The sequence below is a fragment of the Chelonoidis abingdonii genome, chromosome 9 (genome assembly GCF_003597395.2).
Source record: "Chelonoidis abingdonii isolate Lonesome George chromosome 9, CheloAbing_2.0, whole genome shotgun sequence".
In the NCBI taxonomy this organism is placed as follows: Eukaryota; Metazoa; Chordata; order Testudines; family Testudinidae; genus Chelonoidis; species Chelonoidis abingdonii.
In genome coordinates, this window is record NC_133777.1 from 81,623,421 (window position 1) to 81,646,517 (window position 23,097).

General features: G+C 51.4%; 1 protein-coding gene across 1 annotated transcript in view; it reads left to right on the forward strand.

Moving 5' to 3' along the window:
- The first annotated feature begins 6,486 nt into the window (after positions 1-6,486).
- The window catches only part of SMAD3 (SMAD family member 3), a 119,871-nt gene continuing 103,260 nt past the window's right edge, over positions 6,487-23,097 (forward strand). The window contains exon 1 of the mRNA XM_075069739.1: positions 6,487-6,611. The gene's annotated coding sequence lies outside the window, so the exon portion shown is untranslated. The remainder of the gene's footprint in view (positions 6,612-23,097) is intronic.

The window sequence follows — 23,097 nt, forward strand, 5'->3', positions numbered from 1 at the left end:
CTACAGGCCACTTCCCTCAGATCCCACTAAGGAACTGCACCATCTACTCAGGACACTCCCTACACTAACACCGGAACAAATCAGCATACCCTTAGAGCCACGACTAGGGTTATTCTATCTACTACCCAAGATCCACAAACCTGGAAATCCTGGATGCCCCATCATCTCGGGCATAGGCACTCTCACTGAAGGACTGTCTGGATATGTGGACTCTCTACTCAGACCCTATGCTACCAGCACGCCCAGCTATCTCCGTGACACCGGATCGCAGGAGGTTGCTGTAGGAACAGAAGGCAATATGGGGGCAGCCTCCAGAAAACACCATCCGCGGCCACCATGGATTCAGAAGCTCTCTACACAAACATCCCACACACAGATGGAATACAAGCTGTCAGGAACAGTATCCGATGATGCCGCAGCACAACTGGCTGCTGAGCTCTGTGCCTTTATACTCACACACAACTATTCAAGTTTGATGACATATAAGCTCCAAGATCAGTGGCACTGCTATGGGCACCCCATGGCCCCAAATACGCCAGTATTTTTATGGCTGACCTGGACAACGCTTCCTCAGCTCTCGTCCACTCACGCCCCTTCCTACCTATGCTACAATTATGACATCTTCATCATCTGGACCATGGGAAGGAGACTCAGAAAAAATTCCCACACGATTTCACAACACTCCACCCACCATCAACCTCAGCCGGACCAAATCTACACAGGAGTCCACTTCCAGACACCACGGTGCAAATAAGTGATGGCACATTACACACCACCCTATATCGAAACCTACCGACCGCTATGCCTACCTTCATGCCTCCAGCTTCCATCCCGGCACATCACACGATCCATTGTCTACAGCCAAGCACTGAGGTACAAACCGCATCTGTCTAACCCTCAGACAGAAGACCAAACACGTACATTACAAATCCCACCAAGTCATTCTGCAAACTACAAGCCTGAAAGAAATGGAGAACAGACAAACTCAGACCGGTACCCAGAACCTCCTACTACAAGACAACCCAAGAAAGAAACCAACAGGACTCACGGCCATCACATACAGCCCCCAGCTAAAACCCCTCCAACGCTCATCAGGGATACAACCCATCCTGGAAGCACCCAAACTTCTACAGGTTGGTCGGTCAGGTCAATCCTTGCCCACAGATGAACCGCCAACACTGCTAAATCATTCTGCAACAGCAACTGCACACCGTACCATAGTAACTCTACCTCAGGAACCATCAAGCTAGCAACACCTCGATGCAACTCTGCCCACATATCTACACCAGCGACAGCCATCACAGGACATCAACCAGAGTCACACCATCACTGGGATGTCATGGCACGACGTAGCCTCCGCACAGTCCACGACATAGTAGATCGGAGACGCCATCGAAATGCCAGCAATGCCCCCCTAGCTCAGTGCCGACATTCGGCGGCAAACTTGCGACACCAGTCACGTACGGAAAGGACAAATGGACGAGGAAATCAATCGGATGCGGGAGGACCAGTATACGCAGAAAGCCTGTAGGAGAGCACTTCAGAGCTCCCTGGACACACAAGGCGCAACTAAGGTGGCCATCTGCAGGCGAGAAAAGAGCATTCAGGATCTAGACTCAAAGAGAAACTGCTGATGCTGTCAGTTCATATTGGCAATTTGGCGCACCATCGCTCTGACTAAACAAAGACTGTGAAGGCTTGCCAATTACAGTAACCAGGAGTGGCCATAGCCTCTGGGGTTGCCCATCACGCTCCTACTGGAGGCTAGAAGCACGGGCCCATGATCCTGCAATCCCGATTGAACTGAACGCGCTGACTCTCTAGTGCTTGCGCGAGGCAAATATAGACCTACCCCTGGAAATTTACACTACCTGCGTCTGACGAAGTGGGTATTCACCCACGAAAGCTCACGCTCCAAAACGTCTGTTAGTCTATAAGGTGCCACAGGATTCTCTGCTGCCTTTACAGATCCAGACTAACACGGCTACCCCTCTGATATTTTTCTTAAGATAGCTCTTTTTAACAGGTAAACCCAGAAATAACACAAGCGGTCCCATAAAATATTAATATTCATAATCTTAAAAATTAATTCTACATCTTGTGACAAAATACTTTTCTTCTTCAGGTGTGCTGACCACAGTGCTGGTGAAGTTCAGGCTATGGTTCACTGAGTTCAGTGGATCTACTCCTGATTTACACTAGAATAAGCAAGACTGGAATTTGGCCCAATCTGTCTAATGGTAAAACAAAACAAAACAAAATAAAACACCAACGAGCAGGAAAGCTGGCTACCTACTGATGGTTTTGGGTGCCTTAATTTTAAGGTGACCATCTGTAGAAATTGTTTTAATTTTTAAAGACGTTGAGCAACCACAACTCCAAATCGAATCCTACAGCGCTAGACTATGAACTTACATCGGTACAACTGTCATTCAGGTGTTTTCCACACCCCTGAGCAATGCAGTTATACTGACTGAACTCCCAATGTAGACATGCTGTGTTGACGGGAGGGCTTCTGTCACCATAGGTAGTGTCTTCACTAAACGCTACAGAGGTGCAGCTGCACCAAGCGCTCTAAGTGTAGGCAAGCATGAAGCCAAGAAGACTTATGGGTGCTCAGGACCTCTGCAGTCAAAATGTCTCAAGTTGGTCAGCCAAAAACTGAGTCACTAAATCAGGGCTACTTTCTGAAATGTTGGCCTGGATCAGCACCCAACATTTGAGGCACTCGAATGTAAGAGAATGCATGTTGGTGTAGTATCTCAACTGTGCCATTTGTGTCTGATTTAGAGCAAAAGATAATGGGAAACTAGAAAAGGGAGTGGCAAGGTGGGCGAGTGGAATACCTAATTAACTAGCTACATCGAGGTAAAATTACACTGCCTTGTTGCCAGGAGGACTTCTCAGTGTAAAAACAAATCTTTTTTATAGTGAAGACATAGCTTCATCCGGGGCCTATCTATTTAGGTTCTGGCATGCAACACTCTACTTTCCAGTTCCTGTCTCTCTCCTTTTGGCCATGAGGGACTTTGCCATTTGTTTCAGTTTATTTTTTGCAGCATGAGTTTCAATGCCCTTTTAACCCCACAGATCATTGTTAGTGTAGATTTTTAACACAGTTTAGCCTAACTCTCCTACACTCAGACAGCTCCAGCAGTGGGGGATTGGGGAACCACCCCCAGCAGTGTGTAACCTTTACTGACAGGAGTTCCCCCCCTTTCACTCTCTGTAGAATCTGCCTATTTAGGGGGTGGTTCACGGGGAGGAAGTCCCCCTTTGCACTCTGTGGGGATATGTGAGGGGGCCAGGAGAGGAAGGTCAATTGTTACCCTTTCTAGAGTATGCGAGTGGGGGAGTGAGGGGAGGACATCCACCCTTTCCTATGCTTTGAAGCTGGCAGGTAATTAGCTGAGAGGTCTCCCCACACAGAGAGAGAGAGAGAGAGAGAGTGTAAAATTGGGACGAGATCCCCCTTCCACACAGTTGGGTTTACTGTGTTTTTTGGGGGGGTGGTGGTGGTTCATAGAGTGGTGTTTCCCCTTACTCCCTGGGCATTATGATTAATGGAGAGGACTCCCCCGCTTCCACTCCATGGGTTCACTGTGTGTATGGGGAGGGGGTCACTGAGGGGACTCCCCTCCCCGGCTCACTGTGTATATGGGGGCGTCATTGAGGGGAACCCTCCTCTACTCGCTGTGTTTGCTGTGTGTATGGGGAGTCCCTGGGGGGAGCCTCTTCCCCCGCTGTGTGTATAGAAGGGGTCACTAAGGGGAGCCCCCTCTCTACTCACTGGGTGTATCGGAGTCACTGAAGCGAGCCCCTGCCCTGCCTGGTTGTGTGTATGGGGGGAGAGCGTTACAGGGAGTGAGAGGAGACCTCCTATGTTCCCTGGGCTTGCTGAGTGTATGGGGGGGTCACAGGGAGTGAGAGGAGCCTCCCACGTTCCCTGGGCTCGCTGTGTGTATGGGGGGCTCGCAGGGAGTGAGGGGGGCCCCCCCCGTCCCCCAGGCTCGCTGTGTGCAAGGGGGTCATAGGGAGTGAGGAAAACTCCCACCATGTTCCCGGGGCTCGTGGTGTGCATGGGTGGGTTGCAGGGAGTGAGAGGAGCCCCCCCACATTCCCCAGGCTCGAGGTGTGCATGGGTGGGTTGCAGGGAGTGAGGAGCCCCCCATGTTTCCTAGGCTCGCTGTGTGCATGGGTGGGTCACAGGGAGTGAGGGGAGCCCCCCACGTTCCCCAGGCTCCTGGTGTGCAGGGGGGGGTTTACAGGGAGTGAGAGGAGTCCCCCACGTTCCCCAGGCTCGCTGTGTGGATGGGGTGGGTCACAGGGAGTGAGAGGAGCCCCCCCACGTTCCCCGGGTTTGGAGTGTGCAGGGGGGGTTTACAGGGACTGAGGGGAGCCCCCCAAGTTCCCCAGGCTTGCTGTGTGCATGGGGGGGGGTCCATAGGGAGTGAAAGGAGCCTCCCCCACATTCCCCGGGCTCCTGGTGTGCATGGGGAGGTTACAGGGAGTGGGGAGCCCCCACGTTCCCCAGGCTCGCTGTGTGTATGGGGGGGGGGTCCATAGGGAGTGAAAGGAGCCTCCCCCACATACCCCGGGCTCCTGGTGTGCATGGGGAGGTTACAGGGAGTGAGGGGAGCCCCCACGTTCCCCAGGCTCGCTGTGTGCGTGGGGGGGTCACAGGGAGTGAGAGGAGCCTCCCACGTTCCCCGGGCTCGCTGTGTGCATGGGGGGGTCACACGGAGTGAGGGAAGCCCCCCACACCTTTCCCAGGCTCGCTGTGTGCATGGAGGGGGGGTCACAGGGAGTGAGAAGCACCTCCCCCGTTCCCTGGGCTCGCTGTGTGTATGGGGGGCTCGCAGGGAGTGAGGGGAGCCCCCTGTCCGGCAGGCTGTCGCTGGTGTGCATGGGGGTCAAGGGAGTGAAAGGAGCCCCATGTTCGCCGGGCTCGCTGGGTATGGGGGCTCGCAAGGAGTGAGGGCCGCCCCATCCCCAGGCTCCTGTGTGCAGGCGGGGTCACAGGAGTGAGAGGAGCCCCCCACGTTCCCGGTGTGGAGTGTGCAGGGGGGTTTACAGGGACTGAGGGAGCCCCAGGTTCCCAGGCTTGCTGTGTGCATGGGGGGGGTCCATAGGAGTGAAAGGAGCTCCCCCACATTCCCGGGCTCCCGGTGTGCATGGGAGGTTACAGGGAGTGGGAGCCCCACGTCCCCAGGCTCGCTGTGTGTATGGGGGGGTCCATAGGGAGTGAAGGAGCCTCCCCACATACCCCCGGCTCCTGGGTGGATGGGAGGTTACAGGAGTGAGGGGAGCCCCACGTTCCCAAGGCTCGCTGTGTGTGCGGGGGGTCACAGGGAGTGAGAGGAGCCTCCCACGTTCCCCGGGCTCGCTGTGTGCATGGGGGGTCACACGGAGTGAGGGAAGCCCCACACCTTTCCCAGGCTCGCTGTGTGCATGGAGGGGGGGCACAGGGAGTGAGAAGCACTCCCCCGTTCCCTGGGCTCGCTGTGTGATGGGGGCTCGCAGGAGTGAGGGAGCCCCAGGCTGCTGTGTGCATGGGGGCGTCCATAGGGAGTGAAAGGAGCCTCCCCCACATTCCCGGCTCCCAGTGTGCATGGGGAGGTTACAGGGTGAGGGAGCCCCACGTTCCCAGGCTCGCTGTGTGCATGGGGGTCACAGGAGTGAAGGAGCCTCCCCCAATACCCCGGGCTCCGGGTGCATGGGGAGGTTACAGGAGTGAGGGAAGCCCCCACACCTTTCCAGGCTCGCTGTGTGCGTGGAGGGGGGTCACAGGGAGTGAGGAGCCTCCCACGTTCCCTGGGCTCGCTGTGTGTATGGGGGCTCGCAGGGAGTTGAGGGGGGCCCCCCCGTCCCCAGGCTCGCTGTGTGCAGGGGGGCAGTGAGGGAAGCCCCCGTCGGCTCTCGTGCTCCCGTGTGCTGGGTCGCTGCCAGGCGGGGCGGCGCTGGCCGCCAGTTGTTCCCCTCCCTCGGAGCGCGAGCCAGAGCGTTTGGGCGGGCGGGCGGCCGAGCTAGCTGGCGGGGTGGGAACGGGCGCGGCGGCCGGGCGGCGTATTGGCATGCGAGGCAGACTGGGAATGCGCGGAGCGGCCGCCTCTCCGCACACGCAGAGCCGGGCTGCGGGCCGGAGGAGTCTCCGCCTCAGGGGAACGCGGAGAAGTCGGGCAAAGTTTGCCGCCGCCAGCCGGGGCTGCTGAGGGCGCCGCGGCCGGGCTCCGAGCGAAGCCAGCGCCAGGCTCCGGCCCTGTGCCGCTGCTGCCGGCGGAGGCGTCCGGCGGGGTAGGGGACCAGTGGGCCGCCGCCAAGTTGAGCGCGTCTGGCCAGCTCGGCGCGAGGGCCGCCCGCGGCGGGAGGCGGCAGCGGCTGGGTGGGCGCTGCCCCGGAGCGCCGGGCAGGGGAGCCAGCATGTCTCCATCCTCGTTCACCCCCATGCGTCAAGCGGCTCTGGCTGGAAGATAAGGGACAAAGGAGAAGAAGTGGTGCGAGAAGGCGGTGAAGAGCCTGGTGAAGAAGCTGAAGAAGACGGGGCAGCTAGACGAGCTGGAGAAGGCGATCACCACGCAGAACATCAACACCAAGTGCATCACCATCCCTAGGTAGGGAGAGGGCCCCCGGGGGGGGCATCCACCCAGCCACAGGCCCCCTCTGCGCGCACAGACCGAGCGGGGCGCCGCGGGGAGAAAGAGGTGGCACTCACCCCCCGACAGAATCGGGGGCGCCACAGAGAGACACGTGTATACAGAACGGGGGGAGGGAGACACAGAGAGAGACCTACACAGGCTGCTGGGCACAACATGTGGGAATAGGCACCTTCATGCACACGTGGGGCCACATGCAGAGACACCTGTGTACCCTGAGGGGGGCATGCACAGATCAGGCATGGGTAAGATATGTTTGCCCACAGCGAGAGAGACCTACATCTATACACAATCCTGGGTGTCCTAGCAGAAACATGTATTCACACACAGAGGTAAGGAATGGACACCCACAGCAGACATGCATAAACATATGGGCACCTACATAACTAGGTGAATTCTCTTTTATACCCACACATAGCTACCTGCCAGTACACTGAGATGTGAATAACTATACGTACGTCCATTTGCACACGCATGTCTGAGACACACATACCTGTAAATAAATGCAGACATGCATGCACCCACACATGTTTGCGTGCATGTTCTAGATGTTAAGCATACACCTAAGATACTTTGAAAATCAATACTATTACAGTTTTGTGTTAGAGGATTTTTGCTTTTCTGTCCAGTCAACTGCAATAGAAGTTTGATTTTGTATTCCTTTCCTACAAACTAGTGCAGAATACTTCTGTGACCTCTTAATTTTAAATAGGAGAATTGAATTACAATCTATTAACAGAGAAGACAAATTAAAAAGGGAACGCAAGAAAGGAAAATGTTTTCAGCTAAAATTTGAAAAAAGATGGAAGTATTCTGGATTAGTTATAGTCATTGGTGATATTCTCTGTTTCATAGCCAAAAGTTTCATGCTGCTTTCTGTTACTGAATGAGATAAATAAGTTAGTTTAGATTTCTTGCTTTGTTCAGTCTGACATGTCCCTGAAGAAGTGATTTAGGACCCTTGGATAATGTTTCCAGAGTAGGTGGTTGTAACCCCGTCCCCAAAAACAAAGAAACAAACCACACAACCAAGGAACGCAATTTGCACAGCTAAATGGGATTGCTGTTTGTGGGAGGAGACGTACATTGAACAACTGATTTTTTTCCATGTAGATTAATTCTTTATGCAGTATGTTAGGCTTGATTCAGTATGATTGCACATTAGACTCATCATAACGCACAGGAGAGGACAAGTATTTAAATGTTTACATATGTTTGATTATCTTTGAGGAAATCAAATCACTAAGAAGATTTCATCGCTGAAATTTTGTTGATTTCTGTAAGGTCATTCAGATATCTGGCATTTTTAGTTTATTGTTTTTTGGAATAATACAGCATTGCTTTTTAAACAGATGTTAAAGTTAATCGAGAACAGTTCAATGCTGTATAATTGTATGCTTCTGTGTGTTGATTCTCTCTTTTGTATGTGCGCATACACCCATATAGTCTTGGTTGTCAGAATTATTTAATATGCAGTGGCTAGTACTCACAAAGCCGCATCAGTTGTCTGAACCACTGAAACAAGTAGTTTTAAAATGTTATGTAGAATTGGAACTCTTCCCCACCTCCCCGAAGAATACCTCCAAGTCCACCAAATACAATTTTTCAAGATTGTTCAATATCTGCTCAGCTCTTCTCTACTCAATGATACTAGGTTAGAGTTGAGTGTAAATTCAGAATAACTCCACTGAAGTCTGTGAGACTACCTTGAGTTCTCTGTCCTTAAGCCTATATTTTGAAACTCATGGTAACTATCTAAAGCTCTTCTCTGAAGTATTTGCTTACCTTAACCCCAAAAGTTCTGCTACTTACGTGACTTGCTATGCCTGTTGAGTTTCTGGTTTTAGTAAGGACTGACCAGTGCAGAACTGGGAGAGGAATCACCTGAAATTTACATCATTAAAAGCACAGATGTTTGGGAAGAATTGGGACTCATTTTCTGATATGTTGTAATTCTAGGGAAACAAATAGGGATAGGGTGGGCAAACTTATTTCAATTATTTCTGCAAAAAGGGAGTTTAAAATTAAGCATCAGCAAAAACAGTAAACATCACAAACCACCAACATTACATGAGAACATTCTAGCTAATGCTAAGCAGGCAGAGGCTAAAGCTTATTTTATCTTACAATTCTTCAAATTAACTTTCACCTGCTAAAGTGAGTCCCCCAGCAACTATTACAATCATTTATGTATGCTGACACAAGGCCCAGTCCTTAATCCTTGACAGCAAAGGGAGTTTTGCCTGAGTAAGCCTAGTAGCATTTGCCTCTTTCAGCAGTAGTTAATAGCTAATACAAAAGATTAACCTGCCCCTTTAGGTTCTTTTGCAGTATGTTCTAGAATAATAATAAACCCCATAATCAGGTTGGCCTGTGCTGGGCAATGTACAGACACTGTGCCTAGTAAGAGAAGAGGTTACAATGTAAATAGTCAAGGGATGGAGGGGAAATGGGAGTATAGAGAGGTGAAATGACTTGCCCAAAGTTACACAGAAGGTCAGTGTGTAGTGATGTTGTCTCTATAATATCCTGCGACCAACACAACTACAAGGTCAGGTAATATCTTTTATTGGACCAACTGTTGGTGAGAGGGACAAGCTTTCGAGATTACACAGAGCTCTTTTTCAGGTCTGGTAAACTAAATATAAGGTCAATGACAGAACTAGAATTATAATCCAAGTCTCCTGACTCCCAGTCCAATGCCTTATCGACTTGAGCACACTGCCTGTACTAAAATACCACTGGGAGAAGACTGCCAGGCCATTTGTCTCTAATCCTCAGAAGGCAGCTTCTCTGAGTATTTTCATTATAAATAATTTTGGATACATTATTTCACTAGTTTGGAAAACAAATACTTTGGGACTAAAAGGGAGAACAACTGTTAGGGGTTACATCACACCATGCGCTGGTTATAGTGCATCAGTGAACCATATTCCATTGGAGCTAATACAGGGAGGAATCTGGCCCAGTGAGAATAGATTTAGTCCAAAATTAGCTGTCGTAACCATGATATGAAACAAAGTTCCAGGTTGAAGATTGCTTGGGGCCTTCAGAAATGCTGCTCTTGGGAACTCTGAGCAGATGAATTATCAACAGCAAATTCCTGATCCCCTTTGATATTAGCCTAGCACTTTGGCTGTAGTGACTGTGCAGTTTTTTTAGAAAAAACACTTTGAGCCAGATTTGTTAAGAGTGCAAGAAGCTAGAGAATCCAATTAATCGCTAGTGTATCTTTTTATTTTAAGCTTGTTTGCTGTCTGTGTCTTTGTCCATGTCCTGAGGAAGAGCTCTGTGTAGGTCGAAAGCTTCTCTGTCACCAGCAGATGTTGGTCCAATAAAATATATTACCTCGCCCACCGTGTCTGTCTAATATCCTGGGACTCACACAATGACTGTTATTGTGTGCCTACTAAATTAACTACACCTTTACAGCTCGTCATTTGCTGGTTGTTGGCTGGCATGGATTATTCTCAAAGAGATCTCTCTTTAATATTATGGCTCTGGTGAAAGAATCTGTGGTAGCAGGAAGAGGGCTGGAGAGACCATTGCAAGGTTGAGAGAGAGTGCAAGAGAGTGTGTGGAACAGGCCTTCAGTTCAGCCGTAAGAATCTTAAGAAGTGATCTCGGACCACGGACATACAGGTCCACTGTCTCCTTGGCCTGCTAGTGCTTTCTCCCATCCTCACCTGGCTCCTTTGCAGAATAGGTTGTTAAAAGGGACTTTGTCCAACCTTCTCCCAGTGGCCACTACCCTTTGAGTCCTTCCTCCTCCAAAGGGGAGTTTCCACAGCATGAAGGGGTCTCTGCTTGAGAATGTATTAATTTTCAAGTGGATTCCCAGTGGCATGGCTGGGGAACAGTGTCCGTAACTCTCCAGACCCTTGGTCGTCATCTCCTACATTTGAATCCCCAACCACAGATGTCTTCAGTCAGGCTGAAAAAGGGGGAAGGTGTTATGTGGGTGACCTTCTGCATGCAGAGGTGGAAATCTGTGCATTAATAATCAGATACGGTCACACAAAGCATGCCCTGGCTCTCCATTCACTTAACCCTACGCACATTAGGCTTTCCTTCTCAAACGCTCCCCCCGCCACCTGCTTCAGCACTGACATCTAACATGGCTTCAGATGTGTTAGCCTGCATCTTAACGAGCATTAAGAAGGCTTTTCATTCATGTTAAACTGACATTCTTCAAAAACATGCCCCTTTTGCCAGAACATAACTTAGTGGTAACATCTTGTGATAGTTTTGCAAATGTCTGGTGTAGAATGGGCATTCGTGTCTTTTTGACGTCTCCAAAGTTGTATGCTACTGGAATACCTTCCTTGAACACAGATGTGTTCAAGGTTATGATGTTGCTGCTTTGCTCTTAAAATAGGTTTGAATCTGTGCTTCCTACAAGCCACCAGTTGGCATCGCATTTTCAAATTCTTGGTGGCTGTAAGTATCGCTCTCTGAAATCAAAGAATGTTGGTGTGGAATCGGATGGCATACAACTACCCTTGCTGTACCCTCTGGAGAATGCAAACATGTCAACTTAAACTTCATCCTTGGGGAGAAGAGCAACAAGTTCATGAGTCTATTCCTGAACCTGTGATCTGCACTGGAAGGGATTGCATTGTTTGTGCACATGCCAAGCATTTCATTGCTCAGCCCCAGAAACAAAAGGAGTTAGGGTGAATTGTAAGCATTTAATTCTTAAAATTACTAAATATGAGTGTATTGTGGAAATCTGCAATTTGTGGCAGATACTGATTAATTACTAGGAGTCATACAGTATAGACATTTGTCTGTATGAGAGGAAACAATAAATGCCTAACTATTTCAAGAGTATTATTCATCGTGCACGCATGTGGTAAAACATTGGATCTTTTCAGTTTTGTGGCCTTTTTTACAGAGTATTTTTCTGTTCCTGTTTTCTTTTTTGATCCAATTATGGTATTTCTATTTAACAATGCAAGTGGTTTTTACAATAGCCAAGATTCCTCTATGTAAAGAATAAATTCCTTTAAACTGTAGAGAGACAGCGTGCGTCAGGTAATGTCTTTCATTGAACCAACTTCCGTTGGTGAAAGAGGCAAGCTTTGAGTTAAGTTTTGTTAATTAAAATATATTTGGGAAGAGAGGATGAGTGTGAGTTCTTGTAGAACTAATCTGATGTAAGGCTAGTGCAGGGGTTCTCAAACTGGGGGTTGGGACCCCTCAGGGGGTCATGAGGTTACTACATGGGGAGGTCGCGAGCTGTCAGCCTCCACCCTAAACCCCGTTTTGCATCCAGCATTTACAATGGTGTTAAATATATTTTAAAAAGTGTTTTTAATTTATAAGGGGGGGGGGTCGCACTCAGAGGCTTGCTATTTGAAAGGGGTCACCAGTACAGAAGTTTGAGAACCACTGAGCTAGAGTGTAATGACTGAGTTGGAAACTCTGGATTTTTTTTCTTTTGGAAAGAAATGGAACAAAAAAAGGGCATGTCTACAAACTTTTGCTGATGCAAGCTACATTGGCATAAAGCTGCTGCAGTTAGTGTATTACTTATGTGCGTGCATACTTGGCTCCCTGTGCTGGTGCTGCGCTTACTCACCAGGAATGCTTGTGTCAATGCACAGTGCAGTGCACCACAGATAAGTATCCCAGTGTGAAACTCGCCACCATCCAGCATGATGTCTTTGGGAAGTTTTGGCAATGCACAGTGGGGCAGAAATGAGTCATGCAGGGGGGACTTGGAGCAACTTCCCATCTTACAATTTTCTCCATTCCATAATGTTATCTATATCCCATAATTTTTGCACCTTTCTTAAAAATCCCACGAACGCCTACATAGCTCTGCGCTATTGTTCTGCGTGTTCCAAGTATAGGACGCACGATCCTCTGGTATTTGCAGAGCTGCAAGAAGAATCGAATCAGTGGGGAACCTGACAGTTTTTTGTAGGACAGAACGCTGTGGGATGTAGCAGGAACTATTTCAAAGTTGGTGGTGACATTCACGGAGCAGGATTCACGGTGGAGTGATGTTTGAGCCCAAGAAATGAGCACTGCCTGGTGGCATTGCATTGTAATGCAGGCTTGGCATGGTGAGCAATGGCTACATAGCTTTGGTACGCAAAGCCACATTCGTGGATCTGTGTGCTGAACTAGTCACAGCTCTGATTTTCCTAGTGCAGGGACAACAGAGTGAGAGGTGCACTGACAGGAGAAGCGAGTGGTGATCGCGCAGTGGAAACTTACAATGCTGTCAGTGGGAAACCATTTTGGAGTTGGAAAATCCACTGCAGGGGCCACTGTCATGCAAGTGTCTAGGGCCATTAACTGTCTCTGGCTATGCAGGACTGTGACTCTCAGCAGTGTGCAGGACATAATGGATGGATTTGCAGCAGTGAGGTTCCCGAACTGCAGTGGGGCAATAGATGAAAATTATGTGCCTATTTTAACACTATACCACCTTGCCATAGAGTACATCAACAGAAAGGACTACTTTTCTGTGGATATGCAGGGATTATTGGATCACCAGGGACGCTTTACCAACATCAACGTTGGCTGGTCAAGAAAGGTGCATGACACATCTTTAAGAACACAAGACTGTTCAGAAAGTTGCAAGCAGGGACTTACTTTCCCAACTGGCGGATTACTACTGGTGATGTTGAAATGCTAGTAGTGATTCTGGGGGACCTAGCCACATAACCCTTACGCCCCAGCTCACGAAGCCATGCACCGGCCACCTTGACAGAACCAAAGAAAAATTCAACTACGGGTTCAACAGATGTAGAATGACAGTTGAGTGTGCTTTTGGTAGATTGACAGGGCACCGGTGTTATTTACTCACAAGATTGGATCTCAGTGGGGAAGAATAATCCCAATGGTTCTTCTTCGAGTGATTGCTCATATCCATTCCAGTAGGTGTACGTGCTGCGCGTGCACGTTCGTTGGAAGACTTTTACCCTAGCAACTCCAGCAGGCCGGCAGGTCGCCCCCTAGAGTGGCGCGCCGCCATGGCGGGCTAATATATACCCTGCCGGCCCGCCCGCTCCTCAGTTCCTCTTACGCTCCGTGTCGGTCGTTGGAACTGTGTGAGCGCGGCATAGCTGTCCTCCACGTCCCTAGCTTCTCTTCATTCATTGTTCTAGTTCTAGTTCTAGTTTTAATTATAGTTTCACTTAGTTTAGTATAGTTGTTGTAGTTTAGTGTATATTTAGCGGGTTCGGGGGCGCTAGCCTCTCTCCGTGCCCGGCGCTGGGCTCATTGCCTGGTTTGCCGGGGTTCAAACCGTGCTCGGCCTGTAAGAAGCCGATGCCCACCAGCGATCCCACGACGCTTGCTTGAAGTGCCTGGGGGAATCGCATATCTCCGAGAAGTGCCGCATTTGCAAGGCCTTCAGACCGAGGACCAAGAAGGAGCGAGACCAGCGCCTCAAGACGCTCCTGATGGAAGCGGCGCTTAATCCTTCCTCCTCGCACCAAGTGCCGCTTCGGCTCCGGCACCGGACCACTCCCAGCGCCGCGAAGACGCCACACGCACCGACCTTTCTCCGGCACCCGGTTCAGGGGAAGAGACTGTCTACCTCCTCTACCCCAGCTAAGCTGCCTCGAAAAGAGCACCGGCGCCGACGCCGGCCGGGTTGGCCGTGCCAGGGACTTCGTCGACTCCGGGCCCGGCAGGTCCGTCGAGTCCGATCCCTCTCAGCTCCCCGCCAAGATCTGGGGTTGAGCTGATGGTCCCGTCCACGCCCGAGACCTTCTCCTCGGCCAGGGACCTCATCGCTCTAACGGAGCCTGTGCTGCCCAACCCCCGGCACCGCCGGTGCGGGTTCTGCAGTCTTTAGGGCAAGCCACGCCGATGCGAGCACCGTCCCGGACTCTCCGGCTCGGCACCGTCACGATCTCGGCACCGATCTCGATCCCGAGGGAGGTCTCGCTCGCGACGCCGCTCGCAGTCCCGGCACCGCTCTCCATGACGGTACCGTCGTCGTACTCACGGCGCAAATCATCCTTCGCGCACTGGTCTCGATACTCCCGGCACTGTTCTGGCTCCAGCCACCGTTACCAGCACCGGGACTCGAGGAGTCGTTCCCGTCATCGGCGATCCAGATCCCGGTCGACCTCCCGGCACCGCGCTGGTGGCAGGTTCCTTGGTCTCGCATGGGCGGCACCGGTATGGATCACGGCACCGATCTCCGGCACCCGAGGAGGTCTTCGCCGCTGGAGTGCGGGACCATACCGCTTACCACTCCGCTCGGCTCCCCGTGGCCCTCTCGCCAGGGGTCAGTCTCTTCGCGGCGGAGCAGTGTGTACTTAGACGCTGAAAGAACCCGCTGCCCTCTTCTCCGAGACTCAGCAGGAGCATGGTCCTCAGCAGTGGGCTCTGGACCCCCTGGGCATATCACCAAGCCCAGGGCCCCCAGCAAATTCCTCCGCGGTCGTCGGTCTCTGAGCACAGGGCTCCGGAGGCTACTTCTTCACGCCCTCCTTATCCCCTATGGAAGAGTGGTTCGTCTCATCCTCCAGATCCTGAGCACCTGCACAAGAGTCAGACGCAGTGCTCCAGTCTGAGCCGCCCACCAGACCCGCTCCTGCCAGGTCTCTCCTTGTCGTCTCCCCAGATGAGGCGGTGCGGGGACGACATATCCACCAGTTCCCCCCCCCACTGGACCTCAGGGCGCACCAGGATCTCCTCAGGCGCGTGGCGCAAAATATGAACACATCCAGGCTGAGGAGGTCTCCGAGATCGAGGACCCCGGTCGTGAGCATCCTCTCGGCGGATGCAGCCCACTCGTGTCGCCCTGCCCTTCATAAGGACCATCCAAGCCAATGCCACCACCATCTAGCAGTCACCGGCTTCCGTTCCCCCGCTGCTCGGGGTGTTGGAGCGTAAATACATGGTCCCTTCGAAGGGCTATGAGTACTTATATGTCCACCCGCCCTGTGTTCCCTCGTCGTTCAATCTGTGAATGAGAGAGGAGCGCCATGGGCAACAAGCTCCAGCCCCCAAGTCTAAGGAGGCGAGACGTATGGACCTGCTTGGCCGCAAGGTCTGTTCCGCAGGCGCCCTGCAGCTGCGGGTCTCCAACCAGCAAGCTCTGCTCAGTCCGCTACACATACAACACCTGGGGGTGGCGGCTGATAAATTTAAGGAGCTGCTCCCGCAGGACGCTCGTCAGGAGTTCGCCGCTCTCCTTGACGAGGGAAAAAAGGTTGCGTGCACTTCCCTACAGGCGGCTTTGGACGCAGCAGACTCGGCCGCCAGGACTCTGGCCTCCGGAGTCACTATGCGCCGCATTGTCGTGGCTTCAGGTCTCTGGCCTTCCTCCGGGAACTCCAATATACCATCCAGGATCTTCCATTTGAGGCCAGGGCCTGTTTCGGACAAGACTGACCCTCGGCTGCAAAGCCTCAAAGATAATAGGGTCATTATGCGTGCGCCTGGGGATGCATACGCTGTCACCCAGCGTAGACCATTCAGGCCTCAACAGCAGCAACAGGCCTTACCCCCAACCCAGGCAAAGGCAGGACTTTGCCAGGCGGCGAAATCAGGAATGGCAGGCGCAGACAATCGGGTAACCAGGGGGCCAGAGCCAAGGTCCTCCAAGCCTTCCTCCGGGCCGAAGCCCTCGTTTTGAAGGTGCGCCGAGAGGGCGCTGTGTACCAATGTCCCTCCCCGGATCCATCTCCTCCCTGTCTCCAACCGTCTTTCGTTCTTCCTCCAGGCGTTGGTTGCCAGCTTACTTCAGACCACTGGGTCCTCCGCGCGTTGCGGCTTGGATACCACCTACAGTTTGCTTCGTTACCCGCCCTCCCACCCCCCTCCTCGTCCCTCTTCAGGGACCCTCTCACGAGCAGATCTCCTCCAGGAGGTGAACGCTCCTCGACAAAGGGGCCATAGAGGAGGTTCCAGGAGAACGAGAAGGGCAGGGGTTTTACTCCCGTTACTTTCTGATCCCCAAGGCCAAGGGAGGGTCTCAGACCCATCCTCGACCTACGAGAGCTCAACAAATACCTGGTCAAGTTGAAGTTCCGTATGGTGTCCTTGGGACCATTATTCCATCCCTGGATCCCGGAGATGGTACGCCGCCCTCGACATGCAGGACGCTTATTTCCATATAGCCATCTTCCCGCTTGCCCCATCGAGGTTCCTTCGCTTTCGTCGAGGTTGTCGGGCGGCCTGGCACTATCAATTTCACGGTCCTCCCGTTCGGCCTCTCGACGGCCCCCGCGAGTGTTTACCAAATGCATGGCCGTAGTCGTCGCCTTCTTCGTCGCAGTCGCGTGCATGTGTTCCCCTACCTCGACGACTGGCTTATCCGGGGACCCTCAGAGGACGAGTCCTCGCGCACGTCCGCATGGTCAGCCGCCTTTCCACGAGCCTAGGCCTAATGCTCAACGCCGAGAAGTCCACTCTAACCCTACTCAGAGGATAGAGTTTATCGAGCCCGTTCTAGACTCCACCATGGCCAGGGCCGTTCTTCCCTTGTCGCGGTTCCAGGCTTTGACAAGCCATCATCCACAGGCTGCAGGCAGACCTCTAACCTCCATACGTAACTTGCCTGACACTCTTGGGGCCACATGGCGGCCTGCACATTCGTCACGGTGCATGCTTGCTCGACTCCGCCTACGGCCCTCCAGTCCTGGCTCATCCCTCAGCTCCGTCCGGCCAGGCGCCGTTAGATACAGTAGTCACGATTCCTCAGGACGTCCTCCACTCCCTCCAGTGGTGGCTGGATCGGTCCGCTCGTGTGTGCAGGGCTTCCGTTCCATCCGCCCAGCCCTCGCTGTCCCTGACACGGACGCATCGGACTTGGGGATGGGGAGCTCACCTAGGTGCCTGCGGACCCAGGGCCGCTGGTCTCCTCCCGAACTCGCCCTACATATCAACGTGAGAGAATTGAGGGCGGTCCGCCTGGCTTGTCAAGCGTTCCATCAGCAGATCCAAGGTCGCTGTGTTTCGGTTTATCACGACAACACGACGACGGTTATACTATGTAAACAAGCAGGGCGGTTACGAGGTCTCCTTCTTTTCTTTGTCAGCGAGGCCTGACGTTGTGGGACTTTTGCATAGCCCACTCTGTTCACCTAGTTGTTCCTTTCTTTTCCCGGGGTTCGGAATACGCTGGCGGATCGGCTCAGCCGGTCCTTTACATGCTCCCACGCGTGGTCCCTTCGCCCGGACATCGCCTTGCGCTCTTCCGGAGGTGGGGGCATCCCCATATGGACCTCTTTGCATCCCGCAGGAACAGAAAGTGCCCGATGTTCTGCTCTTTCCAAGGTCGCGAAACGCGGGCTCGGTTGCAGACGCCTTTCTGATTCCCTGGGTGACGCAGCCTCTTCTATGCGTTCCCTCCGTTTCCGTTGATTCACAAGGTCCTTCTGAAGGTGCGCAGGGACAGGGCTCGCTTGATTCTGATCGCGTCCGGCGTGGCCCCGGCAGCATTGGTTCTCTCTCCTGCTGGACCTGTCGGTAGTCGACCCTGTTCCCCTGCCTCTTCACCTGGACTTGATCACGCAGGACCACGGCCGGCTTCGTCACCCGGACCTTCCGTCTCTGCACCTCTCGAGCTGGCTCCTGCGTGGCTGACTAGGTCGAGTTGCATTGCTCTTCACCAGTGCCGGGCAGGTGCTTCTGGAAAGTAGGAAAGCCGTCTACGAGGACGACGTACTCAGCCAAATGGAAACGCTTTACGTGCTGGTGCGCGGAGAGGCGCTTCCACCCCCCGATTTTCCATCCCAATCGTCCTCGATTACCTTTGGTCGCTCAAGCAGCAAGGCCTGGCGTGTCCTCTCTCCGGGCTCACTTAGCGGCTATCTCCACCTTCCACCCGGGGAGCGATGGCCGCTCTGTCTTCTCACACCCCATGGTGGCTAGATTCCTTAAAGGTCTGGAGTGTCTCTACCCCAGGTCCGCCGCCCAGCCCCCTCTTGGGATCTGAACCTGGTGTTGTCCTGTCTTATGTCCCCCCCGTTTGAACCGCTGGCTACGTGTTCCCTCCTCTACTTGTCCTGGAAGACGGCATTCCTGGTGGCCATCACTTCTGCTAGGCGTGTGTCAGAGCTGCGCGCCCTCGTGGTAGAGCCCCGTATATTTGGTGTTCCATCGCGACAAAGTACAACTAAGGCCGCACCCTGCCTTTCTCCCAAAAGTTGTCTCGGCCTTTCATTCAACCAGGAATATTCCTACCCGTATTCTTCCCGAACACTCATTTCGTCTCGCCGGGAGCCAGCAGTTGCAACTCCTTTAGGACTGCGTAGGGCGCTCGCCGTTTATATAGAACCGACCAAGCCGTTCGGCAAATCCCCAGCTTTTTGTCGCCATAGCTGACCGGATTTAAGGGTTGCATGTCTCCTCGCAGAGGATCTCCTCTGTGGGGTGACGTCCGCATGTACAGGCCTGTTCGACCTGGCCGGTCTCCCATCGGGAATTGTACCGCGCCACTCTACTAGGCCCAAGCATTCATTGCGGTCCTTGTCGAGTACCCGTCAGGAAATCTGCCTAGGCAGCGACTGGTCCTCCGTGCACACCTTCGCTCTCATTATGCCCTGGTGTATCCAACAGTCCAGGGATGATTGCAGCCTTCGCTCTGCCGTTATACGCTGCGACCTCTCATCCGACCCCACCGCCTAGGTAAGGCTTGGGAATCACCTACTGGAATGTGATATGAGCAATCACTCGAAGAAGAAAACACGGTTACTCACGTTGTAACTGTGTCTTCGAGATGTGTTGCTCATATCCATTCCACACCCCCGCCCTCCTTCCCCACTGTTGGAGTAGCCGGCAAGAAGGAACTGAGGAGCGGGCGGGCCGGCAGGGGTATATATTACCTGCTATGGCAGCGCCACTCTAGGGGGTGACCTGCCGGCCCGCTGGAGTTGCTAGGGTAAAAGTCTTCCGACGAACGTGCACGCGCGGCGCGTACACCTACTGGAATGGATATGAGCAACACATCTCGAAGAACAACAGTTACAAAGGTGAGTAACCATGTTTTATAGCTGCCTGCTGTATGCTGCATAGTATCTGTGAGCAAAGGGGAAAAAAATGCTGCCAGAGTATAGGTGGAGAGGCTTTTTGCTGAGTTTGAAGAGCTAGACACAAGGGCTATTAGAATAGTTCAGTGCTGAGCTATATTGCTCAGTGATGCTTTTGAAATAGCACTTTAACAGAAAACCACAGTAATGCATCATGGTGCACTGTGCTTTACCTGGCCCTGCTGTTTTGGGACCTGTTAGGAACTGTGCAGTGCTTGGCATGGTATCTGTGAATGTAACACTGTCGATGGAGATTTTTAAGAGCAGGTTAGACTAACCCTTATCAGGGATGGTCTAGATAATGCTTAGTCCTTAGTACTTAGATGACCTTTAGAGGTCCCTTCCAGTCTTATGATTCTGCTTTCTCTTCAGTTTGTATAAATCTTTCACCTATTAATTTTGTGGTGTTTGCATTACATTCATTTATTTTGTCACTGATCATATGAGTTGTCATGCTGTACAGTAACTGGTAAGTGGGTGCTTTCAGTACTGCTAGGCATTTTGCAGTATGCGTTTGGAACTCATAAAGATGAATTATTTTCCAAACAGTAGAATTTTGAGTAACTAAAACACTGCAAAAAAAAAATCTGTGGAAGTTAAAAGTAAATACATTAAAAACGTAATATGTACAGAGATGAAGGAAGGGGCAAGAACATTCATGTTCATTTTGGTGCACCTATGGTACTCTCAGGTCAGCATCTCTGAAACTGTTTGTCCTTAATGTCCCCTGAGGTGGAGTGCTAGGGGTAGGGATGCAGGCCCTGATGCCATGTGGAATGTTGGGGGAGGGGGAACTAGGGAGGTACTATAATGGAGTTCTCCATGGATTGCCAAGAGAGGCAAGTCCGTGATTATTGAACCTGCAGGTCCACAACAGTCGTCATCTGTGTTTGCTGCTGGAGAAGCCTCATTATGTCCTGGCACATTTTTTTCCCCCCTCTTTCCTTTTCCTGCTAGAACTCCTGGGACATTCTCCTGTTTCTTCTTTCCTTCTCCATACATTCTGGAATATTCACCCTCCAGGGCCTGATGCAGCACTGTCTTACAGGGTCTTACGGAACATGTCATCCTGAGTTGTCATCTTTCTTCTCATTATCTGGCTCAGGCATTCTCCGGATGTGAAGGGTGAGCCCCTGGAGGCTGCAGTGGCAGCAGCTACAGAGATAGCACACAGAAGTGCCACTGTCACCATGGAACGCGAAAGTTGAGACTCAGAATTCCCATCCCTTGCTCCCCTAAAGTTTTAAACAAGACATATTTATTGATGCTTCTGTTTTGAAGTGCTTGCACACAGTGCCACTCACAACACCAGCCAGGATGATTGTGGCCTACCAGGGCTGAGGGAAATAAGGAGAGAATTGCTCGGTTACATGAAACTGAGTATAGGGCAATAGCATTTGAGTTCTGGTACCATTTTCCACAGGTGTGGGTGATTTTAGCTGATATCTCCCTTCTGAGGATAACAAAGGATCAGAGAGCACAGCTGCTGCTCATGTTCTGAAGCCACCTGGGCCTGTATGCTATTAGCTTGTTTACTGAAATGGTGCCTGCTGAAATTATCGCTGACTGGCATGGGAATTTGTCCTATGGTACAGGAAGAAATAAGGCTGCCACCCATAGAAACTTTTGGGAGAGGACTGCAGCCAAAAGTTTCATTGACATTTATCAGGTGGATTCAAGGGAAATCCCTGTGTACACAAACAAAACTGCTTCGTGTGGCCTTCTGTGCCTGTCTCTGCAGGGGAATGAAAAGCAGATAACTCTACCTCTTGTTGTTGTTCTGCTATATCTTCTGGGATGAGTAAATGAATGAAAAGTCGATAGGTGTGTCCTGTTAAGTTGGGATTACCATCAGTACACCTTTGTAATGGAAAATAACATATACACACTTACCTGAGGTTCTTTCACCTGCATTGGGCTCACCCGTGCTCAACTGCTGGGACTAACTGGACTGTGGTGGAGTTTGAAACAGGTCCTGGCTTGTGGCATATCTGGACCTCGCAGTCGCATATCCGCCATGGTCGCCGTCTTCATTCTCTCTGTTCACAGGAGGTGCCTGTGACTCTGGTTTCTCAGAGGTATCCATAGTGGTGTGTTGGTGGGGTCTTTGCCAAATATGGCATGCAGCTCTCTGTAAAAATGGTAGGGCTGCGGCTCAGCACTGGATTGACTGTTGGCCTTCCTGACCTTCTGATATGCTTGCCAGAGTTCCTTTGCTTTCACACTGCATTATTGTTGATCCCTGCTGTATCCCTTCTTCTGCATCTCTCGTGCAGTATGCTCATAAATGTTTACGTTTCTACAGCTGATCTGTAGCTGTGCCTGCACAGGCCTTTCTCTCCACAGGCCCAGGAGATCCAAAATCTCCTGTCTACTTCAGGCTGGACTGTGTCTGGAGTGGGTACCTGGCACGATCAGCTGGGCAGTTCCATGGAACAATGGAGTACTCATGAAACTGGACAATCAGGAAAAGGCTTTAAAAAAAAAGTTGCAGTGTTTTAAAAGGTGATCCCTGGGCAGTGGAGTTCGTAATTATAGCCAGAGTGGTCAATGTCTGGCATTGTGGGACAATTGCTGGACTACTGAGTAGACACTGTGTTACCTATGTCTACACTTGCTGTGTGTCTACCTCAGTACATCAAACATGTCTCAACGCCGCTTGGGTTGGTGGTGTTATGGCATCACCATAACAGGCTGCTTATATTGGTGGGAGATGAATTTAAGTATAGACACATGCACAGCTAGGTCAATGCAAGGCAGGTTACATTGACCTATCTTAGGTCTGGTCTACACTACAGTCTTTCACAGTGCTCTCCTCCCCTCCTACACCTAGGTGTAAAATACCATTTAAAGAGCAATAATGCTTAATAGTGCTACTCTGAAGAAGATGCTTAGGAGGTGCTAGAAAACCTTGTTCAGGCATTCTTTGTGTTGATAGTTGACCTTGCAAATTTTACAAAAATGTATCCTTAACCTTTTCCTTAAGATCATCTTAACTTTACAAGTCTGGAAACGCTAAATACAGTAAACTGTGGAAACAATTGAGGACAACTTTGTAGTGTATGCTATCTTTGAGCTTGCAAAAACGTGGCTTCCTTTCGGTTCTGGTGTGCCATTAATATTTCTAACAGTCTCAGGTCTTGTCTATGCACATACTAAGCCAGTGCATGTTTGAGTGTGAACATGCTTCTCAGTTTAAAACTGGCTTGTATCAGTTTAGCTCGCTCCTGTGGGCAAGCTGAATCAATACTAATTAGGTTTACATCATTTAAGAGTGTCCACATGCAAAGTTAGACTAGTTTGACACAATTGATTTATAACCTCCCCCCCTTTGTTAAATCAGCCCAACTTTGTGTGTAGATTGAGCCAAAAATTAAAGTATTCCAATAGAATACTGCCTTCTCCATGTATCAGTCTCCATGTCTGCCTTCTCC